The following is a 12,668-nucleotide window of genomic DNA, read 5'->3' as shown; positions in this document are numbered from 1 at the left end:
GGACCTGCCTACCTCCAACCCTGGTCTTCATGTATATTGTTTGGTGGCTCTTACAAACTGCAATACATATATATTTTTCACCATTGCTCATAGACTTGGTGTCTGTATCTGCCAGATCTTGTGGTCCTCACTTAAGCATTACGTCATATCTATCTTTATAGTTTCATGTTCTGTATTATATTTCTCATGTTAAGTCTTTTGTTTTTTTATTTGTTGTGTGGCGCCCCTGAGGGTTCAGTCGCCACAGGGGTACTGCACGTCAGATAGAGATGTGGTATCTCCTCTCCCAGGTAAGGATGGAGCATCACTCAGAACCCCACTTCGCACTCAACACTACACCACTCCTGTCCTGTAGGGGGCCTAAATGCACCAGGGTGCTGCCCTGGCCCGGGATAGAGGAGATGGGGGGTAACCAAAGATAGGGGGAACCAAGTAGTGGGTGAGGGTGGAGGAAACACTTACAAGAAGCACTTATAGAACCATATATAATAAATGGCCATCTTTAGTTCAAGGTCTTTTGATTGTGGTCTTCTGTCAGGGTCCAGCAAGAGTCTGCAGCTGGCTGAAGATTCACGGTCCTCGTTCTCTGGCCTTGAGACGAGGAGCGGGTCAGGGTTAACCAGTTTCTCTGCCCGGCCAGGGTCCTGTTCTAAGAAGGCCTTGGAGGGGAGCAGAGGAGATAGGCTCCACAGGCAAAAGGATCCCAGGGGAATACGGACGGAGCGGAGTCGCCACCTGTATTCTTCACTCTGGCTTAGCCAGAGGGATTCCTTCTGCAAGAGGGGTGACCGGCTCCCGATATCTGACTGTGTACTTCACGTCACTGTTGGAAAAGCCCGGCGGCTTAGTGGATCCCAGGGAGGAACACAAGCGGGAGGAGAGAAAAAGGAGAGGAACACACCAGCGGGGTCTTGACAGGTGCTCTTGATCTACCTGGGAAGTGCTGAACCCCGTACCCGGTGGCCGCAGTACGCCGTGTGTAGCAGAGAGAAGCTTTGCGGCTGAAAGTACATCTAAAGTGAGTAAAGACCAGGATGACTTCATCCACCGCCTCCGCTTGTTTATTCCTGCGCGGCACTGCACCCACCATACCTCCACACAGATCGTTCATTGATCACTGCCCTGAGGCCTACTCCGCCTGTGGGGAGTAGTACCAAACCGAGCTGCCATAACATCAGCCTCAGAGGACTGTTGCAGCGCTCGTGGCCTTCACCAGAAACCACAGGTGGCGAAGTCAAACAACCAGTCATCCAATTGCCCATATTTTTCATGTTACAGCCCTGGGCACGGAACGGGCCAAGGCCACGACTGCATCCCCGCGACATCTGCAAGGCCCGGCTCCGAGTATCCCCCATAGCCCAGGGAGGGCGATTCAGTTGCCTCTACAGTATATGTTTGACAAAGGTCTTTGATGATGGAAACGTTACATGTAATACACACTGTCCATATGGACCACTGCAATAAAAGATTCACGTTTTTCACTCTACTCACCTCAGAGTGACGGATTCTTTCTACTATTTGATTGATACGGATTGGGATCCTATCCGGGGACCTACAATTACCAGGAGTGCTGTATTTTATTGCTACTACTTAATAACATCACTGTTTTATCTGCGGCAGATCTAGCGGTTCTCTGAATGCTGAGCTCTGTATATCACCACCCACACCACTGATTGGCAGCTTCCTGTCTACACTGTGCATAGGCAGAAAGCTGCCAATCAGTGGTGGGGGCTATGTTGGATTACCTGGCAACAGGTTTACTAGTCATCTAATGATAATTTCCTGCTGATACTATTGTAAAAAACTGGCAAGTCCTTCGGTCGACAAAATGGACCAAGGAAATAGAGGTAGAAACCACTGTAGCACATTCTATTATTATTATGATGATGATTCAAACGTGAATAACTGCATTTATAATTCTGCTGGTAAGTTTTGGAAACAATCAGAAAGCTGGATGGATTGATGGCTCCCAATCAGATGAGCTCTTGTAACGCAGAAAGGTATTTTGTTATTCCTATATCAGATGAATGTACAGAGGCTGATGACATCTCATTAATGCAAATGATCAGAGTAAGCTCCGCACAGACACTGAAGTGGCAGGGAATGCTGGGGGATTTCAGCTTTACAGAAAGACTTCAGCTTTATCTACTGTCATGTAAAGCCCTTTCCTCATTAACCTGAACACATGAGTGAACAGAGTCACAGCCTCCAGTATCCCTGAGTGCAATTTTTCTAGTCTGATTTTCTAGTCTGTTTTGCTTCAATTTCCTATAAAATGAAGGTCCTCTATGATCCTAACCCTATAAAAACAACCCCAATAAGGTCATAGGATTAGACCACATCCATTTTGTTGGGATATCCCAGAGTGAATACTCATTGTTGGTCTGATGTATTGACCAAGCTCTCAATATGGCTAATTTATCCTTCACCCCTGGTGAGCGGGTTCTTCAGACCTGGGTGGTGTCAAGGTGATTTGGAGATCTACGCAGGGTGATGTGGATCCAAGGAGGCGTTTCAACCTATGGGTTTATCCTCTGCTTAGCCAACGGGTCTCTAAAGGCCACTTCTTACTGGCTGTATGGGGAGCTACAGCGCAACCCTGACAAATTGTTCTCATTTTGCCGCATGCACCTTGTAACCATTGATCGCCTGTTGGAGGAGCTTCATCCTGGCCTTTAGTTCCTAAACACAACAATTAGGCGTTGTATTTCGGTAGAGGAACATCTTTTTATCGCCCTCAGGTAAGTTTAAACTGTGCCATTTGATTTGATTCTAGTGGTGCTTAATTTATAAGGAGGTGCTGCCGCCCTTCCTTTGCGGAGTGCTATGGCTCCTCACAAGCTTGCCTCTGTCTTTTGGTAAAACGTTCCTGTAAGCAAACCAAGAGATTTGTGCACAATCAGCTCTGCTAGGCCACATAAATGGAGCCAGTATGGTGGGCCTTCATCTCATTTTATATATGATGGGTTCTGGCGTCCATGTCACTTGTAGATACATAAATGTGTTTTTTACATTTTAATAGCTTGTGCAAATGCAGAATGATTTGACTCACATTATGAGATGTCCTTCCCCTCCTATTAATTATATACTGTGGTTACCAGGCTCCATATAATTGCCATCAGTCCACATAACAATTGTTCCACTAAACCACCCAAAAAGCAATATAATGTTCAAGCACCTTGTGATTTATAGTTGATGCCAGTGTGGCCCTAAACAGTGGTGTGATTGGAGGCAGTTGGGCCCCGGTGCAAGATTTGGATGGCCCACCATCCTGATTTTTAATATAGGTGTATATATATATACAGTATATACTGTACATATATATACAGTATAGTGAAAAGGCAACGTTTCGTTCCAAGTGTGGAACTTTCTCAAGCAGTGCAATGGTATACATTGATATATTAAATAGGTGCAGCAATGATATCAATAAATAAACATTCCAGCACATCATAAAAATTACATATATAAAGTGCTTACATAAGATCCTTCCATTTTTGTCCCAATTCCACAAAATGCTTTCACATAGGTAAATCTAATTTCTTTTTCCTAATTGTATATCGATGGTGGTTTATTCTAGTTTTAAAATCCCAAGTTGTTTTCCCCACATATAACAATTTACATGGGCATTGTAAAACATAGATAACATATTCAGTATCACATGCCATATAGAACTTAGTATTAAATATTGTTTGAGACATGGGATTGTTGGAAATTCTCACCCTTTAACATATACATGTTACACGCACGCCTCTAGGTTCAGGTAGGGGCGAAACAGGTTACATCCTGGGGGAACAGTTACTCAGGGAGACCATAGACCATGTGCTGCAGCTTCTCTCAGGCACACAGGGGTATTGACCCTCAGGCACAAACACGTAGGTTGTTTCACTTGGTGACCAGACACACTTGACAAGAGTCCTTATAAACGGTAGAACAGTAGCTTTTAATAAGAAACCGCACAGCCAGTGCAAGTTAAGTCTTATGAGCAACAGACTCCAGTAACAAACAATACAGTTTCCTTAGCAGCACAGCAGTGCACAGTCTTCCCAGTAGTACAGAACAGCACAGTTCTAATGCAAAGGCACATTAATGAACACAGCATTCTTTACAGCAGAGGGAGATGGAGGAGGGGGGATGGGTTTGCTGAGGGAGATGATCCCTGTGACACCATTTCTTACAGTCCTTATCTGTCTGCCTGACAATACTCTGCACTGTTAGTTCAGGAACTCTTCCTGACCTGTGCTTAGCTTCACTCCTGACTTGAATCCTTTTCACTTGCAGTGGTGCTTCTGTGAGATACAGAACACACACACCACCTTTCTCTTTGGCTCCAGCCAGACAGTACACAACTTCCCCACAATCCCCCTGGGGCTCTGCTAAAACACTCCCCTTCTCCTGTGACTGTGTTAAACCCTCTAGTTGCTGGATGCTTCTGGAGCACAACACTTCCTGTCTCATGTACCTGTGTTACTTCTAATAGTTGCTGAATGCTTTTAAAGCAACAGCCTTACTTCTGCATGCCACACATTTCCCTCCTTTTTGAATGTCGTCCTCGACATTCGTCTTAATTGATCAATCTAACCAATTCTGAGACAGTGGTGAAAGTTGAATAACTTTATATGCAAATTGGCATTGTGAAATTAGTATAACGTTCATAAACATTGATAACAACCTAATCTTATAACCTTTTCTTGTAGGATGCCTATAAGAAATAAACAATTAACACAATTAAAACACTCAGCATCTCTTCAGCTGGAGCTTTTCGTACGTCTTCAACCAGCTCTCTCTCTCTATGCTTTAACAGTTCTTTGTTTCTACAAAGTCTTTTAAGGAAAATCAAAGCATGAAAACAAGTCTTTCCACCAGGCAACATCTTCAATACTGCCTCACGTTGGTGAATACCACTCAAGTGGGCTTACCTAGTCCACAGGCAGAGATACCTGTTTCCAGTCGACAGTCCTTGGCACTTGACTCGGTTCAGCAAGTGTCTCATACGTCAGCATCATGGGCTTCCTCACTTCTCGCGTCGACATCCTCCTGGTGGGTTGTTCCTCAGAGACCACGGGTTCTTCGGTCACAGAAGTTTCTTCCGCCGCACTCATTTCCCGTGCATCCTCAAATGCTCATGGAGCTGCCTCTGTAAGTTCCTGTACTTCTCCTGAGTCGCTTGTTTCCACACAGTCTGGTAATTTTGCTCCTCCTGAGTCTCTATCGGTCTCTTCAGGAGCCAGTGTTCGATCATCAGATCTGAATTGGACTTCATCTATACTCTTTGGTATGAACTCTGGAGCCTCAGGGTTTAGTTAACTCTCCTGAGGATGGTACAGCCCTCTCCTTGCTGGTCCGAGAGATACAATGGTGTGTTCTTCTCCATCGGAACTTTCAAGGTCACTATTCACCTCCGGAGCTTCAGTCTGTGGTGGTCTTTTAGTCAATCTCGGACGATGTCAGTCTACTTCTGGGAAGTCTTGTTGTGGTGGGAGATAGTCACAGGGTAGTAGTAAATTCCGATGGACTATTCTGGTTTTCTTGTCTCCCATTTCCAATCGGATTTCATACACTGGGCTGTCATCAGCTTTTCTTCTTACGACCACATACACCTCGTCTTCCCAGTACGAACGTTTTCCTGGACCGCCTTTCTCACGTACTTTCTTGACTAGCACCTGGCTTCCTGGTGCCAATTCTGCTCCATAACATTTTCGATCATAGTACTCATTACTCTTGCTCAGTCCTTGCGTAACTACTTTGGGCGCTATATTGTATGCCCCTGCCATCCGTTCCTTCCATTTCCGAACGTACTCCTGATACAATCTGTAAGTCTCTGACACCGGAGTATGGAACATGATGTCGATTGGCAGTCTTGGCGACCGTCCATACAATAGGAAAAAGGGTGAGCAACCCGTTGGACTTTGCACAGTTATAGGCATGTACCACTTTTGACAGAGAACTCTTCCAGTCTTTCTTCTCATCAGCAGTTAAAGTGCGCAACATTGACAATAATGTTTGGTTAAAACATTCCACTTGTCCATTACCTTCTGAGTGATAGGGCGTTTTGTGGGATCTCTGAATTCTACAGTACTTTCCGAGCTTGGCAAAGAGCTGGTTCTCAAATTCTCTTTCTTGGCCGTGGCGTAACCTTGTAGTGAACCCAAACCTCACAGCAAAATCATTGAAGATCTTCTCTGCCGCTGTTCGACCCGATGTATTGGTGGTGGCATATGCTTGAGCAAATCGTGTAAAATGGTCCATCACCACCAAGATGTATTAGTAACCACCCTTGCACGTCTCGAGATGTAGAAAGTCTATTGAGACCATCTCAAATGGATATGTAGTTTGGATGTTTCCCATAGGTGCCCGGGTTGATGTGTTGATGTGTTTCAGACACGCACACTCCCTGGTCACGTACCTCTCAATACCTCTCTGTATGTACGGCCAGAAGAAACGTTCATGGATCAAGTTGGTTGTCCTTTCCACTCCCAGGTGTCCCATGTTTTCATGGAGTGCTTTGAAGACCAACCTATGGAATACTCTGGGTAGTACCAACTGCCGTTTTTGTCCTCCTTTACGATACAGGATACCGTCTTCAGTGAGGTAGAGCTTCGTCCACTCTTTAATTAAAACAGATACTGCTGATGACTCATTGGCTCTCTCTCGTTTACTTGGAAACCGATTTTGGTCCACATAAAGTAGTATTCTACCAATTATCTAATCTTCCCGTTGTGCTGCCGTTTTGGTAATTGTTGAATAGACCGGGGGTGATCTTGTGCTCTCGTTTTTATGGTGTTTTCCACCATCAACGGATACCATAATTGTGTATCTTCCTCCTGATAAGCTTGTACTGCTTGGGTACTGATCTCAATTGCTTCCAGACTGACTTCCTCCGAGCATTCTTGCATGAACTCCTCAGGCTCTAGTGGCATTCTTGACAATCCGTCAGCATCCACATTGCATTTTCTTGGCCTGTACTTGATGCTGAAATTGAAGTCAGCTAGTTCAGCAACCCATTTCTGACCCGTTGCAATCAGTTTGGCTGTAGTAAGGACATAGGTCAAAGGGTTTTTGTCAGTGCATACCTCAAACTCTTTCCTCTAGTAGAACTAATCTCTAAATCGTTCTCAGATAGCCCATTTCAATGCCAGGAACTCCAATTTTCTGGAATGTAGATGGTATTTCTTCTTGACATCTGTCAACGTTCTAGAACCGTAACCGATCACTCTCATTTTTCCATCTTGATGCTGATACAGGGCAGCTCCCAGTCCAACTTGAGAAGCGTTACAATGAAGAACAAATGGTAAATTGAAATCAGGATATCCCAAGGTTTTACCAGGTAGTCTACTAGTTTTTCCAATACCTCCTGGTGGTCGGCTGTCCAGAGAATGGGCTGATAGGATGAAACAGCGTTCTTTCTTTTAAGCCATGTCCTACCCGCGTTCTTCTTTTTCTCCGTGAGTGTTGTTGTCTCTGTTATCCCCCCCAAGAGGAGGTATAGTACGGCGACAATCCTGGAGAAGTTCCGAACGTAAGTACGATAGTAGGAGAGGAATCCTAATATCTGCATCAACTCCCCGACGGTCGAGGGCTGCCTGTCTTTTAAGGTTAGTACAGGAGCGATTTCTGCTGGGTCCATGGTATATCCTTCTCTGGACACAATTTTCCCTAGAAAGCGGACTTGTCTTTTGAACAGTTCACACTTCTTTGGGGTCAACTTAACTCCATGTTGTTGATATCGTTGAAATACGGTCCTCACGTGTTCAACATGCTCCCGGAAGGTTTTGCTGTGTACCACATTGTCATCCAAGTACGGCTGGCAGATATCGTCCCTCAATCCTTCTAAACATGACTCCATGCTCAGCTGAAATTATGCTGGAGCTGAACTGAGTCCAAACGGTATGCAGATCCACTCATATAATCTCCACGGTGTGATGAATGCTGTCAAAGGTCTACTGGACTCTTCGACAAACCTTTGGTGGTATGCCTTACTCTGATCGAGGACAGAGAACCAGGTGCTTCTTGATTGGCTATCCAGCATATCTTGGCTCTTTGGTATCGGGTGTCGATCAGGTACTGACTTTCGGTTTAGCTCCCAGTAATCACAACAGAGTCACAACGTACCATCCTTCTTCCTAACACAGAAAATTGGAGAGGAATAAGATGACTTCGACTTTTGGACCCAACCTCTCTTGATGAGATCTTGTGAATATTCTTTCACTTCACAATGTAATGGTTTTAGCACAGACATGTCACTTCTGGTTACTGGGGTCGTGTCTTTCAAATTGATTTTCAAATGCAATGACGGGATACTGCCTATATCAGAGTCATATCAGAGTCATCTTTGGAGAACACATGACACTATTCTCTCAGCATTTGTTTTGCTACCGCTATATCTTCAGCACACAAGTGTTCCAGGGGTACTGGGGGATCCCAGGACCCCGAGGTGGGTTGCACAATTTCCTCCCCTGGGCAATATATGGGGCCATTATACTGTATGGAGCAATATATGGGGCCCATTATATACTATATGAGGCCCTTATACTGTATTGAGCAATTTATGGTGCCCAGTATATACAGTATGGAGCAAAATATGTGGCACATTATATACTATATGGGGCCATTTTACTGTGCAGCAATATATGGGACCATTATACTGTATGGAGCAATATATGGGGCCTATTATACTGTATGAAGCAATATATGGGACCATTATACTGTATGGAGCAATATATGGGGCCTATTATACTGTATGAAGCAATATATGGGACCATTATACTGTATGGAGCAATATATGGGGGCCTATTATACTGTATGAAGTAATATATGGGACCATTATACTGTATGGAGCAATATATGGGGCCTATTATATACTATATGGGGCCATTATACTGTATGGAGCAATATATGGGGCCCAGTATATACTGTATGGAGCAATATATGAGGCCCAGTATATACAGTATTGAGCAAAAAAAATGGCCATTTATATATTATAAGGGGCCATTATACTGTGGAGCAATATCTGGGGCTCAGTATACACTGTATGGAGCAATATATGGGGCCCATAATATACTATATGGGGCCATTATACTGTATGGAGCAATATATGGGGTCCAGTATATACTGTATGGAGCACTATGTGGGGCCTATTATATACTATATGTGGTCCAGTATATACTGTATGGAGCAATATATGGGGCCCAGTATATACTGTATGGAGCACTATATGGGACCTATTATATACTATATGTGGTCATTATACTGTTTGGAGCACTATATGGGTCCATTATGCTGTATGGAGCAATGTATGGGGTCCATTATATACTGTATGGAGCAATATATGGGGCCCATTATATACTATATGTGGTCATTATACTGTATGGAGCAATATATGGGGCCAATTATATACTATATGTGGTCATTATACCGTATGGAACACTATATGGGGCTATTATGCTGTAAGGATCAATATATGGGGCCCATTATATAATATATGGGGCCATTATACTGTATTTTACAATTTATGGAGCCCATTAAATACTATATGGGGCCATTATACTGTGCAGCAATATATGGGGACCAGTAAGTACTGTATGGAGCAATATATGGGGCCCAGTATATACAGTATGGAGCAATATATGGGGCCAAGTATATACTGTATGGAGGAAAATATGGGACCCAGTATATACAGTATGGAGCCAAAAATGTGTCCCTTTATATATTATAAAGGGAAATTATACTGTGCAGCAATAAATGGGGCTCAGTATATACTGTATGGAGCAATATATGGGGCCCATTACATACTATGTGGAGCAATATATGGGGCCTATTATATGCTATATGGGGCCATAATACTGTATGGAGCAATATATGTCGGCCATTATATACTATATGGGGCCATTGTACTGTATGAAGCAATATATGGGACACAGTATATACTGTATGGAGCATTATATGGGGCCCATTATATATTATATGGGGCCATTATACTGTATTTTACAATTTATGGAGCCCATTAAATACTATATGGGGCCATTATACGGTGCAGCAATATATGGGGACCAGTAAGTACTGTATGGAGCAATATATGGGGCCCAGTATATACAGTATGGAGCAATATATGAGGCCAAGTATATACTGTATGGAGCAAAATATGGGACCAGTATATACAGTATGGAGCCAAAAATGTGTCCCTTTATATATTGTAAGGGGAAATTATACTGTGCAGCAATAAATGGGGCTCAGTATATACTGTATGGAGCAATATATGGGGCCCATTATATACTGTGTGGAGCAATATATGGGGCCTATTATATGCTATATGGGGCCATAATACTGTATGGAGCAATATATGTCGGCCATTATATACTATATGGGGCCATTGTACTGTATGAAGCAATATATGGGACACAGTATATACTGTATGGAGCATTATATGAGGCCCATTATATACTCTATGGGGCCATTATACTGTATGGAGCAATACTGTATATGGGGCCCAGTATATACTATATGGAGCCATTATACTGTATGGAGCAATATATGGGGCCCATTATATACTATATGGAGATAATATACTGTATGGAACAATTTATGGGGCCCAGTATATACAGTATGGAGCCAAAAATGTGTCCCTTTATATATTATAAGGGGAAATTATACTGTGCAGCAATATATGGGGCCCAGTATATACTGTATGGAGCAATATATGGGGCCCATTATATACTGTGTGGAGCAATATATGGGCCTATTATATGCTATATGGGGCCATAATACTGTATGGAGCAATATATGTTGGCCATTATATACTATATGGGGCCATTGTACTGTATGAAGCAATATATGGGACACAGTATATACTGTATGGAGCATTATATGAGGCCCATTATATACTCTATGGGGCCATTATACTGTATGGAGCAATACTGTGTATGGGGCCCAGTATATACTATATGGAGCCATTATACTGTATGGAGCAATATATGGGGCCCATTATATACTATATGGAGATAATATACTGTATGGAACAATTTATGGGGCCCAGTATATACTGTATAGAGCAATACATGGAGCCCATTATATACTATATGGGGCAATTATATTGTATGGAACAATTTATTGGGCCCAGTATATACTGTGAGGAGCAATACATTGGGCCCATTATATACTACATGGGGCCTTTATATTGTTTGGAGCTATTTAGAGGACCCAGTATATACTGTGTGGAACAATATATAGGGCCCATTATATACTATATGGGGCCATTATACTGTATGGAGCAATATATGGGACCATTATACTGTATGGAGCAATACATGGGGCCAATTCTATACTATATGGGGCCATTAAACTGTATGGAGCAATACATGGGGCCCATTATATACTATATAGGGCCCATTATATACTATATGGGGCCAATATACTGTATGGACAAGATATAGGGCCAATTATATACTGTATGGAGCAATATAAGGGGCCTATTATATACTATATGGGGCCATTATAGTGTATGGAGCAATAAATGGGGCTCAGTATATACTGTATGGAGCAATATATGGGGCCCATTATATACTGTATGGAGCAATATATGGGGCCCATTATATACTATATGTGGTCATTATACCGTATGGAACACTATATGGGGCTATTATGCTGTAAGGAGCAATATATGGGGCCCATTATATATTATATGGGGCCATTATACTGTATTTTACAATTTATGGAGCCCATTAAATACTATATGGGGCCATTATACTGTGCAGCAATATATGGAGACCAGTAAGTACTGTATGGAGCAATATATGGGGCCCAGTATATACAGTATGGAGCAATATATGGGGCCAAGTATATACTGTATGGAGCAAAATATGGGACCCAGTATATACAGTATGGAGCCAAAAATGTGTCCCTTTATATATTATAAGTGGAAATTATACTGTGCAGCAATAAATGGGGCTCAGTATATACTGTATGGAGCAATATATGGGGCCCATTATATACTATGTGGAGCAATATATGGGGCCTATTATATGCTATATGGGGCCATAATACTGTATGGAGCAATATATGTCGGCCATTATATACTATATGGGGCCATTGTACTGTATGAAGCAATATATGGGACACAGTATATACTGTATGGAGCATTATATGAGGCCCATTATATACTCTATGGGGCCATTATACTGTATGGAGCAATATATGGGGCCCATTATATACTATATGGAGATAATATACTGTATGGAACAATTTATGGGGCCCAGTATATACAGTATGGAGGCAAAAATGTGTCCCTTTATATATTATAAGGGGAAATTATACTGTGCAGCAATAAATGGGGCTCAGTATATTCTGTATGGAGCAATATATGGGGCCCATTATATACTGTGTGGAGCAATATATGGGGCCTATTATATGCTATATGGGGCCATAATACTGTATGGAGCAATATATGCCGGCCATTATATACTATATATGGGGCCATTGTACTGCATGAAGCAATATATGGGACACAGTATATACTGTATGGAGCATTATATGAGGCCCATTATATACTTTATGGGGCCATTATACTGTATGGAGCAATACTGTATATGAGGCCCAGTATATACTATATGGAGCCATTATACTGTATGGAGCAATATATGGGGCCCATTATATACTATATGGAGATAATATACTGT

This window comes from Phyllobates terribilis, unplaced genomic scaffold, assembly GCF_046119375.1.
Source record: "Phyllobates terribilis strain yellow unplaced genomic scaffold, ASM4611937v1 Scaffold_311__1_contigs__length_2239622, whole genome shotgun sequence".
Classification (NCBI taxonomy): domain Eukaryota; kingdom Metazoa; phylum Chordata; class Amphibia; order Anura; family Dendrobatidae; genus Phyllobates; species Phyllobates terribilis.
Note: the sequence above shows the minus strand (reverse complement) of the source record.